The following is a 15,230-nucleotide window of genomic DNA, read 5'->3' on the forward strand; positions in this document are numbered from 1 at the left end:
CTTACTGGTGTCTCTTTTTCTTTGAGCATCTTCCACGAAGGAAAGAAAAAAAAACTTTCAAGTACCAAAAAGAAAATGATAATATTCTAATTTGATAGTATCAATTTCTTATTGGCTGTATTTTATTTCAGTATATCACAACCATTTTAAAGCAGCAAAAGTCCTAGTATTATATACCATATTAATATTATTTTACTACTCACTAATTTGCCAAGAGCCACAATGTCTTGATTGTATCTGGCCTTCCTCTTGCTTGGTTCTGAGAGCAAGTCACTCTCCTCTTTTGCTTTTTCTGGATCAGGCTGAAGGAAATCTCAGCAAAAAGAAAACAAACAAAAAAACTCTGTACAAAACCCTACCTTTGCACCAAAACTTTCTCTCTAACCACCATTCCCAAACTGAACCAATTTCACTTTTGAGCTGTCCTTCTGTTTGGGAGGCCTGTAGGCCTGTCACTCTCCTTCAGCTGTTTTCATTTAAATTATCCAGTATGTTGCTTGAAGAATCACTGTAACTTGTTTTCTAAAAGAGGCTACATTAATAAATGCAATAATGAATGCTTACTGAATTCTTTTTTGAATCACAATCAAAATAAGTTGTGGATTGTTAGATTAGGGTTGATCAAATTTATTTTGGGTCTAGAAACCAGTCCAGAAAATAAAAAAAAAAACAAAGAAATTTTTTATGTTTTCAAGAAACCAGACACAAAAAAGAGAAATAAATGGCATCAATTTTGCATTTGTGGTGCTTGTGGAATGTTCAGTTCACCTTCCTCTTGATCCCAGTTCAGGTCAAGACCTCAATTAGAGTTGCTGAGGGTCTATAGAAGGGTCTCCAAGGATCCTTTGAAAGGCTTAAAGAGGCAGCTGAGCACATCTGGCCAGGATCCTTGCTGAGCCACATATGGACTAGGAGCAAAGCTGGCGGCTCCAGCCACATCCTGTCCCTCCTCTTCACCTTCTTTCTTTTTCCAACGAAGGCAGGGGGTGGGGTCCCAGCTGGAGCAGGTGAGGTGGCAGCTGAGAAGTCCCAGGAGCTCCCAGAAGGCTGCCCTCCCCAAGTAGCCCTCACTCATCCTTGAACTTCTCTTCAAGTAACCCTGCTGGTAAAACCCAAGTGACCAGAGTTTGGGCAGTTTTAGATAAGACTGAGTCGAAAGCATCTAATACCTTCTCCCTCCCACTGGAAAAATTAACAGACACCAAAACACTAAAGCAACAATGACAACTACCACAGCAGAAGCAGCAGCAGCAACAACAACAAACTTCCCAGGACTGGGATTTATTGACTCTGGAGTTAAAACTATTTTGCCAAACCATTACAAGTGGTAGAAGAGTGAAAAGTATTTTATTAAAAACTTAACATTGAACTTCAATACAACTAACCTTGTTCAACACATGAACATCATATTACTTCAATCACTCTAAATCCCTATCAATATTCTTTACTCATTCATTCTCATTTACTTTTTTTCATATGTGTAATTAATTGTAACATAATTTGTGTACTCCTTTCTTCAAGTTCTGTTTTTTCCCCTCACATTTTACATTATTTTATTTTTCTTTATATTCCTCATATCAGTTTTAATTGCATTGTAGGTAGTACAATGGATAGAGTATTGGTCCTGAGTTCAAATGTGACCTGACATTTGTTAGCTATGTGACCTTGAGTTAGTCATTTAACCCTGTTTGCCTCAGTTCCTCATTGAGATTTTCTTGGCAATGACCTGGAGAAGGAAATGACTAATCACTCCAATATCTTTGCCAAGAAAATCTCAAGGGAGGTGTAAAGAGTTGGATATGACTGAAAAATGACAAGAACCACAAAATTCCATTAAATTAGTGTATCACTATTTATTTTGCCCATTTTCCTGTCCTTGTGCATTTAGGCTCTTTCTAGTTTTGGTGGGGGTTTTTTGTTTGTTTTTTGCAGGTTTGTTTGTTTGTTTAATGCTGTTATGAAAATCTTTGAACAACTATCTCTTTTTTATTTTTGCTGTTGCTGATACTTTTAAAGGTATATTTCCAAGAATTTCCAAGAATTATTGGGTCACAGGATATGATTTATTTTAACATTGTCCTTATCATTATCATATCAACCGAGCTAAAATTTCTTTAGTCCTTACATATGCCAGGCCTGCTGTCAGATTACTCTCTAAAAAAATGTCATTTTATCAGTAGTGAAAGAATACATATCTCTACAAACCCACAAGCACTGTATTTTGTTGCTCCCAATTATTGTTTTCAGTTTTCTGGATTAAGATTTCCATTATTTATAAAGAAAGACAGAGAAATCTCAAAAATGACCACTGGAGCCTTTTAATGTTACTGGATTTATTTTTTAAATTCTACTCATAACAACATTTCCTTTCACTTACCACTTTGGTTTCCGGCTCTTATCAATTTTAAAATCAATTGTAATAGTCTATTATGTGGTTTGTCATTTAGCCTTTTTATACTTCTTGAAATTCTAGTTAGGTTAGCTAAATTTTACCATAACTAAGAAATTGAGTTTCAGGGCAAAAGTACTATTATTCAACATCTTTGTGATTTCAAGATCTACAAGTACAGTTGTACTGGGCATCCCAAAAATCTCAGTGCAATTTTAAGCTATTTTTGTAATCTTTATTTTTATAACAAATTTATGGAAATCCATTAAAATTGCAGAAAAATGCTTATTTTGAAGTATTTATTGACTGTTGTTTTTAGGAGGAACTACTAATCCAGCTAAATACATCATGATGCCTTTTACTAGGATAATAAATATAAATCTCAGACAACTCAAAAATTTATTGAATAGTAATCTAAGAAATAGGAAATAAAGGAGTCAAATTTATTTTAGGGCAATTAACATTGTTCATTTTTTTAGGTTGATATCTAAAAACTAAAAACTGTCTTTTTGCATAGTGAGGAGTGCTTAGATTAGGCAGCCTCCTTACTGTTTAATGAATGACTCTCCAATCTTTTAGCTCCCAGCGTTTTCCCAGGCTTTCCCTCATGCTTGGAAATGCTCTTCCTCCTCCACTCTATTGACCTTCTTGACTTCCTTCAACTACCACCTAAAAGCTTTCATAGGAAATCTTTCCCAATCCCTCTTAATTCTAGGGTCTTCCCCCAGTAATCACTTTCTATTTATCCTGCATCTATAACTTGGTTGCCTGTATTTCTTTTCTTATTGTCTCCCCAATTAGGTTGTAAGCTCTTGAAGGACAGGACTGTTTTTTGCCTTTCTTTGTATCCTTACTCATTTAAACACAGTTCCTGTCAAATAGTAGGTGCTTAATAAATGCTTATTGACTTTCTGAATGACTAGTGAATGAAACACTAGACTTGCAGTAAAGAAGACCTCAAATTGCTGGTTGGGTGACAAGATATATCACTTCACCTAACTGGGCTCAAAGAATCCTTACATATATATATATATATATATATATATATATATATATATATATATATATATGTATATACATATACATATACATATACATATACATATATATATATATATATATATATAGAGAGAGAGAGAGAGAGAGAGAGAGATTATTGAGATTTGTAGTTTATTGGTAGTTTCAAAGACACAATGGTTTCATTGACAAAACTGCAACTCTCAGACTTTGTAGAGTTCTTCAGGAGTCACTAGGGTACCCTAAATCACTATCTAACAGTAAACATATTATCAACATCCTTAGCCTTAGAATTTACCTAGTCAAATCCTTAGAAGACAGATATACACTTGGTTACCTAATTCAGATTTAAGACATCTTCAGTTTAGGATGACCTATCAGAGCTTGTATATGACTGGCTTTCAGTCCACAGGTAGTTTACCATGCTTTGGTGAGGCTCTGCTAGGACTTTGATGGAAGGCCTATTTTCTCTTCCATAGTGGGATGTCTTCTGTGTTGCAAACTCCAGGTAACTCTCCTCCTCCTCCTCCTCCTCCTCCTCCTCCTGCTCCTCCTCCTCCATCATAATAACTCATTATTTTACAAATTTAGATTTATCAGGGCCAAATTATGCCTTTCAATGCAAAATAATTACATATAGCAAAACATAGTCAACCTAGCCTGTGATATGGATTTAGTCTTGCTTTTTCCTGCCATTATGCAGAAATTTTACCAAGTATTTTTACATTTGAGGACATGGGTATTGACCTAGTGCCTCCCTCTTGTGAATGTTTTTCTTCTTCCCAGTTTACATGAAGTCATACATTTCCTGGACTATATATATAGTTCTCATTCAAGCTGTGCCTGATAACTGAAATTGGATAGAAAGAAAATGTAAATGTTCTACTAATATTGATAATAATGATATCATACATATGTTTGAAAGACTATATTTTCAAAATTAATTTTCATATTTAATCTTTGATCTTCATCTCTCAGAATATTAAAGCCTACAAAGTAAAAAAGAGCCCAAAAGAAGCAAGGTGTTAAATCTCTATCCAAAAACCCCTTTATATTCTTGTTCGGTGAGTATCCTTGAATACTTCACAAGTAAGTGAACTAATGAAAACACCAGAATTATAACTAAGAATAGACAATTAGAACATTGTTCAGGATCCTGAAATTTATAAAGTGAAACAACTTGGGTTCATATCAGCTAACAAGAATAATTAAGTACCAGGTGATATGCTTCCTTCATCCCAGGAGCCATCCTCAGGTAAATTCATTTTAAGATTTCTCTGCCTCCCCCTCTGCTCCAATGAATGATCCAGAGGCATTGTTGTGGTATTTACCACTGGTACCAAAATTGCTAATTGTATCTCTCTTGTCATGGAAGTTTGGAGTCCATCACTAGTTTCTGGATTAAATTGCAAGAAAAAAAAGATCTAGATTCTAGATTTGAATTAGCAACTTCATGCAAGACTGAACAGGAATTAATTTGGGGGCTATGGAGAAAGACATGGGGGGGCAAGCTCTACTCTTAGCATAATCCACCTTTCTTAAGTGATAAGATGTGGAACATCTCAGGGTATTTGCATTTTTTTTTTTTTGGCATTCACGCTGATTCTCATCTTTATTAGTGGTCTTTATATAACGCCTCCCAAGGTTCCCCCTGCTCCTGGATCTGGAGGAAGCCTCAAGAGGTCTGTAGCACCAGGGACAGGTGGGAGAGGGCAAGAAGGCCAAATTATATAGCCTGAAGGAATGAGCGCAAGAGCCCCTTCCCCCAGTTTCCCCCAAGTGGGGCACTCAGCAGTGAAGAGGCTGGGCCAGGTGGTGGTGTGTGGCCTGTCAGTGTCTGCCTCCCCATAAAAAACTAATACAAACCTGGGGAAATAAATAAAATTCCTCAGGGTCTGGAAAGATGCTGGGCTGCCTGTGTAGGAGAGGAGCTAGCTAGCTCTAAGGGGTAGCCAAGCTATACCCTGGTGAGACACAAAGAGGTTAGAGGTACCTCTCCCACCCAGAGGGAATGCGTGAGGTTAGGAGCTGCCTTCCCCTAGACTACAGCATATGGGGAAGGGAAATAGGCGTGTCCTTGGCAAAAAGGAGAGGGCCCTTCTCTAGATTATTTACTCCTTGATCCTCTATAATCCCTGTTAGTCTCCCCCCTAATCCATCCTATCCTAAATTGCTGTGGAATAGGGCACCTTCCTTTTTAATTTCCCTCCTTTAGGCCCCCTGCAGATTAAAGTTGGGAAAAAAAAGGGTATCCCTGGGGTTATATATGCAGGGGGGTGCCTCCTAATTTCCACTTTCTTACTTTCTTAGTTCCTACACAAAGAAGATCGTTGGCCCTTCCAAACCCTCTGTCCCTCAGTCCTGGGGACCCTGAGGACAAGAGAGGTAGCTGTTTCTTACAAGCCTGCTCCCTGTTCCATCCCTTTTACCATCATATAGGGAGAAGCTTCCCCCCAACTTCTCCATCCCTAGCCTCCAGGCCTAGGACCACTGGAGAGGCCCCTAGTTCCCATCCCTACCCATCAGGCCCAGAGCCCAATTCCTGGAGGAATGGGTGCCCCAACCCTCTCCCTCTCCTCAGTCCCGGGGCCTATCGTGAAGTCCGGGGGGCTGACAGGGGACTGGAGGGGTGGGTCCCCGAGGCCTAAAGAGGCGACACGCTCCCCGGCAGATGAGGAAAAACCAGTAGAGCTGTGGAGCAAGCAGCAGGGCGGCCCCCAGGTTGACACGGGCTGGCATATTGAGGGGTACAGAGAGCCAGGGCAGGCCCGCATGCTGCCCGTAGGCCCAGTACAGGTAGGGGAACAGCAGCACTCCACAGCAGCATCCAGGGACCATTCACTCTGTGCAGCAGGGTGTGTTGCTGCTTGTCCCGGATGAGGATCCTGCCTGGGCAGACAAAGGGTGTGCTGACATCTGCCATCAACATGCAGCCCAGAAAGAAGTCCCCCTCGCCTTGGCACCACACCACGGATAGTGGAACACAGACCAGCACCGTGACTGCATGGTGCAGCACCTTGAGGAACTCCTTGTGCAGGTAGCCTCGGGCCACAGCCCAGGTGCCTCCTGGGGGCCAGCCCCTCCCTCATCCTTGTGCCAGTGACGCGGGAACATGGCATAGATGTCATAGATGAAGTAGGGCACTGCTGAGGATAGCCAGTGCTGGTCATCCATGACATGGTTGCAGGAGGTGGAGAGAATGTAGCCAGCTGTGGAGGCCAGGAGAGCTGGGACTGAGGACACTAGCCTGGCTGAGACCATGACCGCGTGGGCCTCCTCCCAGCGCAGCTGGGGCAGCCTCTGGAGCGTGTTCTTGGAAAGGAGGAAGAGTCCCGGGAGCACAAGCCCCCCAGCCACCCTCGGGGACAGCATCGTGGCTCAGGGATTTGGGGCAGGGAAGAATGAGTAGAGCACTAAGGACTGGGGAAGCTGAGGCCTGTGAGGAGTTAAGAGATGCTGAAGGAGATAGAGAGAAAGGGGGTTTGGTTAAGGGACAGAAGTAGAGATGAAGGGAGAGAAGAATTAAGAAAAGAAAGAATATAGACAGGAAGGACACAAAGAGGATGGGATGGGGAGAGAGGAAATAGTAACAGGAGGGACAAGAGGAAAAAGAATAAAATGAAAATGGGGAAAAAAAGAAAAGAAGGGAGAAATGGATAGGGACCTGAGAGGAAAAAAAGGAGCGGGTATTTGCATTTTAATAGAGAATTTAAAGTTTTTTGATACAGGCTTTCAGATCCTAGGGACTGAGCAAGACAGGCAGATTTCCCACACTATGCAGGCAGAACTTCCTTTACTTTTCCCCCCACCTTTTACTGTTTACTTCCTCTTTCACCAACCTCTTTATATGATACAAGCAGAAGTTTCATACTTCCTAGATAAATGAGTCTTTTAACTTCCCCTCTTTTTCTTCCATCTTTCATATGACTTAGCTAACCTATCAATTTCTATAGGTCAAGGCTAAAGAACTGAAGTACAATTTTTACATGGTTTAATTCCTTCAGTAGAATACCAGTTTGTTGGTAGAGGTATTAATGGTATAGATGGTCTAAATTTTAAACTCTAAAACGGGTTCTTATTTTTTTTTTGGGGGTATTTGCAAAGCAATGGGGTTAAGTGACTTGCCCAAGGTCACATAGCTAAGTAATTAGTAAGTGTCTGAGACCAGATTTGAACTCAGGTCCTTCTGACTCTAGGGTTGGTACTAAGACATATATTTTTTTAACTAGGGGTCTGTTGATAGATTTCTGGGAGTCTACAAATTTGGAAAAATGATTGTAATATTTAATGTTATCATACATTTAGAAATTCAGTAGCACTCTATCATAGTAACTCATTATTTTACAAATTTAGATTTATTGGGGCCAAATTGTACCTTTTTTTTTTTTTTTAGGTTTTTGCAAGGCAAATGGGGTTAAGTGGCTTGCCCAAGGCCACACAGTTAGGTAATTAAGTGTCTGAGGTCGGATTTGAACCCAGGTACTCCTGACTCCAAGGCCAGTGCTTTATCCACTACACCACCTAGCCGCCCCCTAAATTGTACCTTTCAATGCATAATAATTACATATAGCAAAACATAGTCAACCTAGCCTATGATATGGATTTAGTCTTGTTTCTTCCTGCCATCATACAGAAATTTTACCAAGTATTTTTACATTTGAGTACACAGGTTATTGACAAGGTATTACACTTTTATTTCAATAAAACTGGTCATCTTTGTAATCCTATGTATTTTATTTTATACATATAAGAACATTATTCTGAAATGGGGTTCATAGGCTTCACAAGGAGTTCCTGACTCACAAAAAAGTTAAGAGACTCTGATTTGAAGATTATTTTTCCTCTGCTACATTACCTACTATCAATTAAGAAGTACTTGGTATCCTAACAGCAACATGGGGGTGATGATCAACCTTGATGGACTTGCTCATTCCATCAGTGCAACAATCAGAAACAATTTTAGGCTGTCTGCAAAGGAGAGTGCCATCTGTATCCAGATAAAGAGACGTGGAGTTTGAACAAAGTTCAAGGACTATTCCCTTTAATTTAGAGAAAAAAACAGATATCTTATTGTCGGATCTTGTTATTTTTTTTTTTTTTTATTTTTAGGTTTTTGCAAGGCAAATGGGGTTAAGTGGCTTGCCCAAGGCCACACAGCTAGGTAATTATTAAGTGTCTGAGACCGGATTTGAATCCAGGTACTCCTGACTGCAGGGCCGGTGCTTTATCCACTGTGCCACCTAGCCGCCCAGGGATCTTGTTATTTCTTAGACTTTTTGTCTCTCTTCCTTAAGGATATGATTTCTCTCTCATCACACTCAATTTGGATCAATGTACAACATGGAAACAAAATAAAGACCGACAGATTGCTTTCAGTGGGGGAGGGAAGTAAGATTGGGAGGAAAATTGTAAAACTCAAATAATATCTTTAATAAAAATAAATTTAAAAAAAAGAAGTACTTGGGGTCACTTTTTTTTGCATGTGTGGAGATGTTCATGAATTTATAGTCAGAGCCATGGGAATCTACTTGTTGGTGATAAGACTCTGTACTTACTTGGATTTGACATTCAGCAGCAGAGACATTCTCAATGATTTTGGATTTGGTAGAATTTGAAAGAGTGGATTTGGTTGGCACAGTGCTCAAGAACTCAATTTCATAAATAATTATATTATCCTACTAAATAATCTAAAAGTAGCCTTACTGGAAAAAATTTATAAATGGGAGAAAGATCATGTTTATCATACTAAAACATTTTATATTAAATAAAGTTTTCCTTATGACAGTTAATTCATCAATTTTATTTCTTATGTGTATATTAATGAAGGGAATTAATGAATACTATAGAACTTATTTCCTTTCATATTAAATAGAAAGAATGAAGTTTACTAAATACCAAGGATTATTGGGACCAAAAAAGATTAATCTCAACTATTTTTTATTTGTCTATAAATTTTTGATATCAAATCCTTATTAAAGATATGTAACACAAAGAGTTTTTCCCCAGTCAACTACTTCTGGTCACATTCTTATTTTATTAGTTTTCTCTGTGCAAAAGCTTATCAACTTCTTGTAGTCAAAGTTACCTACTCATCTTTTGGAACAGCCTGTGTCCCTTGTTTGAAAAATTCTTTCTCTTCTCCATAATTGTAAAAGGCATATAATCTGCTTCTTTTCTAACTTTTTAATCATATGATTTTTGAAATTCAAGTTATTAATATATTGCTGCCATATTATTTTCCACTTTTCTTATCAAACATAGAGTTCCTTTATAGATAATTCATGCTTAAGGGTTTATTGAACGTCAAGTTGTTGAGTCCAATATTTCTGATTCTCTTTTGTTTGGTATGTTCCATTGATCTATTTTTATATTTTTTAAATTCTATCAAATAATTTTGATAATTAATAGTTTATAATATAGTTTGAAGTCTTTTTATTCCTATCTTTTCATTATTTTCCTTGATATTTTAGATCTCTTACTACTTCAGATGAATTTTTTATTATTTTATTTAGTTATATAAATTAATGTTAGTAGGATTGTCATTTTTATTATATTGGAACAGTCCCAAATGAATATTACAAAACAATATTTGTTTTTTAAAAAAACAGAGGGTTTCAGATGGAGCAGATTAGGCACATTTACACCATTCAGAAGAAAACAAAAACAATAGTATAGTATTTGATCTTAATGGGGGAAGATGAACTCTTTAATAAAAATTGTCTAAGAAAACTAAACAGTGGTCTGGCAGAGATTAGGTTTGGGCCAACAATTTCTATTATGCACCAAGATAAGCTCCAAATGGGTATTTAAACTATAACCTAAATATAAAAGAACTCATCATAAACAAGCAAGGAAGACATTAACTTTTAGATCTATGGAGAGGGAAGAAAAAAAGAAAAAATGAAAATATTAGAGAATCTGTGGAAAACAGGTATACTAATACATTGTTGATTGAGCTGGGAACTGGTTCAGCTATTCTGGAAAACAATTTGGAACTATGATCCAGAAAGTTACCAAATTGTGCACACCTATTGATACAACTATACTATTATTGGCTTGTATCTTCAAAGAAATTAAAGAAATAGAAAAAGAATCTGCATGTAAAAAAGATGTTTTTAGCAGTTTTTTCATGATAACCAAAAGCTAGAACTTTAGGCACTTAGTATAACAGTCCTATTGATAATTCATAAGTCTAAAAGAATAAAGAGGAAATACACCACTCACCTCTTTACAGAGAGATGACTGACTTGAGCTGCTGAAAAAGATATCTATTTTTTGAACAAGTTTAATTTGGGAGTGTGTTTTAAAGAACTGTACAGATATGTCTTAAATTTCTTTTTAAAAAATCACTCATTGGGGGACAGGTCAAGGCGACATTCATTTTAAAATGTTTGTTATATGATAAACAAGCAAAGAAATGAATGCATGAATTTAACCACCATGTATATTGTAGTTTGAAATACAAGTTTTTGGTAGGAGTTTTTTTTAGATGTCATCTATGGATTCTTTTGATTAGTGCTTTTTTCCCTATATTTGAAATTCTAGATAATTTTCTTATATTATTTCCTGCATTATAGTGTTTGTGGGTTGTTGTTGTTTTATTATATTATTCTAGGAGATCTTAGATTGTTAAATTGTTCCTGAGTGTTCTGTCTTTGAAATCAATGGTTTTTGCAAGTATAGAATGTTTTCTTTTTTATAATATTGACTTTTATATCTTTTTTCTAGGTAATTCTTCAGTATTTTTGTATTTTAAATATTATTATATTTTTCACTTTTGATTCAAGTTTTTCTCCTTTGTTAAATGTTTCTACTACGAAATCTTTTCAGTTCTCCCATCTCAACCCTTTTTTTTTTTTTAGGTTTTTGCAAGGCAAATGAGATTAAGTGGTTTGCCCAAGGCCACATAGCTAGGCAATTATTAAGTGTCTGAGGCCGGATTTGAACCCAAGTACTCCTGACTCCAGGGCCGTGCTCTATCCACTGTCACCTACTGCCCCCTTAAACCTTTTTTTTTAATTTTGTGACTTTCATTTCTATTTTGAACCATTCTATAGTATCTTGTTGATGTTCCATTGTAGCTTTGAGGGGACTAAAACTTGTTTCAGATAAATTTCAATCTTCCTCTAGATCCCTCTATTCTTTGGTTCTAAGATTAGAGGGCAGGCTGGATGTTCTGGGCAGAGTCTCTAAATCTTTAGGGATTCATTAATTTAGGACCTGCCTTGGCAAGAAAGAAGTCTCATTTCTACCCACCCACCCCTTCCTCAGGGGGCAGTCAATGCCTGCTGTTTATTGCAGTGAGTTAGTAGAAGAGGGAGAGAGGGAGACATGCCAGGAGGGTCTGTAGCAAGAAATGAATCAACATAGCTTCAAGTCCAATGATCAGCTTGCTCACTTTTCCTGAAGCACAGAGGCTTGTGGGAGAGGGATGTTGAGTGGGTATATTAAGGATTAATATCTCCAGCATTACTCTAAAAGGTGTTTACCTTTTAGGGAGTTCACTTAATTGCCTTATAAATTCACTGAATTTATATACCTCTGGAATAGGATTCCTTCCTTTTTTTTTTAGCTTTAATAAGAACTAAAGAAAATTTCTGTTCTGATATTTAGTTGACTATATGATCTGGAAATTCTTCTTCTAATTTTTAAATGTTTGGGGGGGGCAGAGCCAAGATGGGGACAGGAGAAGAGTTTCTCTTAGTTGCTCTCTCTCAAAACTTATAAAATAAGGATTCCAATTAAATTTTCAAAAGATAGAACCCACAGAAGGATCCAGTGAGGCAGTTCTCGAGCCCAAGGTAACCTGGAAAGTAGCAGAAGGGCTCCGCTACATGGAGTTAGAGGGGCAGCCTGCCAGAGTAAAGGAACTTCAGTCTTCAGGAGGCAGCCCCAGGGTGCTGGGAGCCATGGCTCACAGCAGTGGGGACAGTTTCCTGACCTACCCTGGGGGAGCACTGGGCACAACTTGGAAGATCAGCAGGGGGCCTCTGCCAGAGTGACTGTGTGAAGCCCAGCCCTCCAGGCACTCAGCAAGCAGCTTGGCCATGGCAGCCCAGATCCAGGAACCGGAAGCAGGTGGAGCCAGTAAGCAAGAGCCCCCAGGCAAAGGAGCCTTGAGTACTCAGAGAGAGACTTCTGAAGTCTGTCCTTTGTCCCTGGAACAGGACTCTGGGGCTCTGACCACATTCAGATTCTGATCACATTCTAGGCCCCTCATAGAACAGCAGGACCCCCCACCCCCACCTCAGCCCTGTGGCAGAGGGGGGGCACTTGTGGTCATTCACAGACCAGGAGGGAGGACAGAGCTTCACACACAGAGATCCTTGTGTGTGGGGGTGTTCCAATAATACTCAAAAGCTCAGGAAGCACCCCCAAAACAGGCACAGTCTGGGGAAATGAGCAAACAGAGAAAAAAGAGGAACACCACTGAGAAATACACTGTCTATGATCCCAAGAAGGATGAAAACAGTCAGAAGATTAGGAAGTCCAAGTTCTTGCATCTAAAGACTCCAAGAAAAATGGAAATTGGGCTCAGGCTATGACAGAGCTCAAAAAAGATTTTGAAAATTAAGTGAGGGAAATAGAAGAAAAATTGGGAAAAGAAATGAGAGAGAGATACAGGAAAAACATGAAAAAGAGGTCAGCAGCTTAGTCAAGGAGATCCAAAAAAATGCTGAAGAAAATAGCATGTTAAAAACCAGCATAGGTCAAAGGGATAAAACAGTTCAGAAAGTTATTGAGGAGAAGAATGCTTTAAAAAGCAGAATTGGCCAGATGGAAAAAGAGATAAGAAAGCTCTCTGAGGAAAAAGAAACCCTTCAGACCTAGAATGGAGCTGGAGGAAGCTGTTGATTTTATGAGAAGTCAGGACACAATACTTCAAAACCCAAAGAATGAAAAATTAGAAGAAAATGTGAAACATCTCATTGAAAAAACAACTGAGGGGGTGGCTAGGTGGCATAGCAGATAAAGCACCAGCCTTGGAGTCAGGAGTACCTGGGTTCAAATCTGGTCTCAGACACTTAATAATTACCTAGCTGTGTGGCCTTGGGCAAGCCACTTAACCCCATTTGCCTTGCAAAAACCTAAAAATAAAAAAAAAAAAGAAAAAACAACTGATCTGGAAAACAGACAGGAAAGATAATTGAAAAATTATTGGGATACCTGAAAGTCATGATCAGGAAAAGAGCCTTAACAACATTTTTAAAGAATTTCTACAGGAAAATTGCCCAGATATCCTAGAAGCAGAGGGCAAAATAGAAATTGAGAGAATCCACTGATCTCCCCTGGAAAGAGATCCAAAAAAAAAACCCAACTCCCAGGAATATTATAGCCAAGTTCCAGAACTCCCAAGTCAAAGAGAAAATATTACAAGCAGCCAGAAGGACATAATTCAAATATCGTGGAACTGCAGTCAGGATCATACAGGACTTAGCAGCAACTATATTAAAGGCTTGTAGGGCTTGGAATGTAATATTATGGAAGACAAAAGAGCTTGGAATGTAACCAATAATCAACTACCCAGCCAAAATGAACATTCTCTTCCAGGGAAAACGATGGACTTTCAAAGAACCAGGGGAATTTCAAATGTTCCTGTTGGAATGGCCAGAGCTGATAGAGAGCAGAAGAGAAGGGTAAAATATGAGGGACTTAATGATGATGAACTACATGTATTCTGGCATAGAAAAATGATACTGATAATACTCATAGGAAACTTTTTCATTTAATAGAGCAGGTAGAAGGAGCTTTTATGGATGAGGCACAGGAGAGAACTGAGTTTGAAGATATAATATATTGTAAAAATGTTGTCAATGGATAAAAGGGAAATGTAATGGAAGTAAGAAAAAGGAGAGGTAGAATAGGCTAAAATATTTCATATAAGATTTTTTTTTACAATAAACTATCACAATGATATGGAAGGGGGGGAAGGGGGGGAATGAGGGAACCTTCGCTCTCATCAGAGGTGGTTCAGAGAGGAAACAGCATATATACTCAATGGGGTATAGACATCTAGAATAAGAAAGAGAGAAGAGGGACAGGGGGATGGGGGGATGTGAGTGATGGAGGTGAGGTTGGACCATGGGGGAGAGTGGTCAGATATAACACATTTTCTTTTTTACTTCTTGCAAGGGGCTGGGATTGGATGGCCTGTTTGGGAGCACAGGGCTGGGTGGTTGCTGGGCCTTAGGGGTGGTAGGTGGCTGGTGATTAGTCTGTTGTGCTACTTAGCTACACCACAGCACATTTAAGAAGAGGGACAGAGTGAAAGGAGAGAGAAAATATAGTGTATGGTAGTAGGGAAGTACAAATGGAGGGAGTTGCAATCAGCAATAGCAACAGTGGAAAATTATGGAAGTAGCTTTTGTGATGGACTTATCCTAAAGAATGTGATCCACCTGCGACAGAGCTGGTGGTGTTCTAACACCGACTGAAGCACATTTTTAAATTATTTTTATTATTGTTATTTTGGGGGGGTTGTGGGGCAGAAGGGGTTGGGTGGCTTGCCCAGAGTTGCACAGCTGGGTGACTGTTGGGTGTCTGAGGCTGTATTTGGACCTAGGTGCTCCTGATCCCAGGGCTGGTGCTCTGTCCACTGTACCACCTGGCCACCCCTACTATTATTATTGTTATTATTATTATTGCTATCATTTTATTTTGTTTTGTTTTATTTTGTTTTTTACAGGGCAGTGGGGTTGGGGTGGCTTGCCCAGGGTCACACAGCTAGGTGATTGATGGGTGTCTGGGGCTGTATTTGGGCTCGGGTGCTCCTGACTCCAGGGCCGGTGCTCCATCCAATGTGCCACTTAGCTGCCCTTATTAT

The 15,230-nt window shown here is 38.8% G+C and overlaps 1 pseudogene; it reads right to left on the bottom strand.

Moving 5' to 3' along the window:
* Nucleotides 1–5,983: 5,983 nt before the first annotated feature.
* On the bottom strand, nucleotides 5,984–6,778 carry LOC141516340 (ceramide synthase pseudogene; annotated as a pseudogene).
* Between the last annotated feature and the right edge of the window lie 8,452 nt (nucleotides 6,779–15,230).

The sequence above is a fragment of the Macrotis lagotis genome, chromosome 3 (genome assembly GCF_037893015.1).
Source record: "Macrotis lagotis isolate mMagLag1 chromosome 3, bilby.v1.9.chrom.fasta, whole genome shotgun sequence".
NCBI classification, from domain to species: Eukaryota; Metazoa; Chordata; class Mammalia; order Peramelemorphia; family Peramelidae; genus Macrotis; species Macrotis lagotis.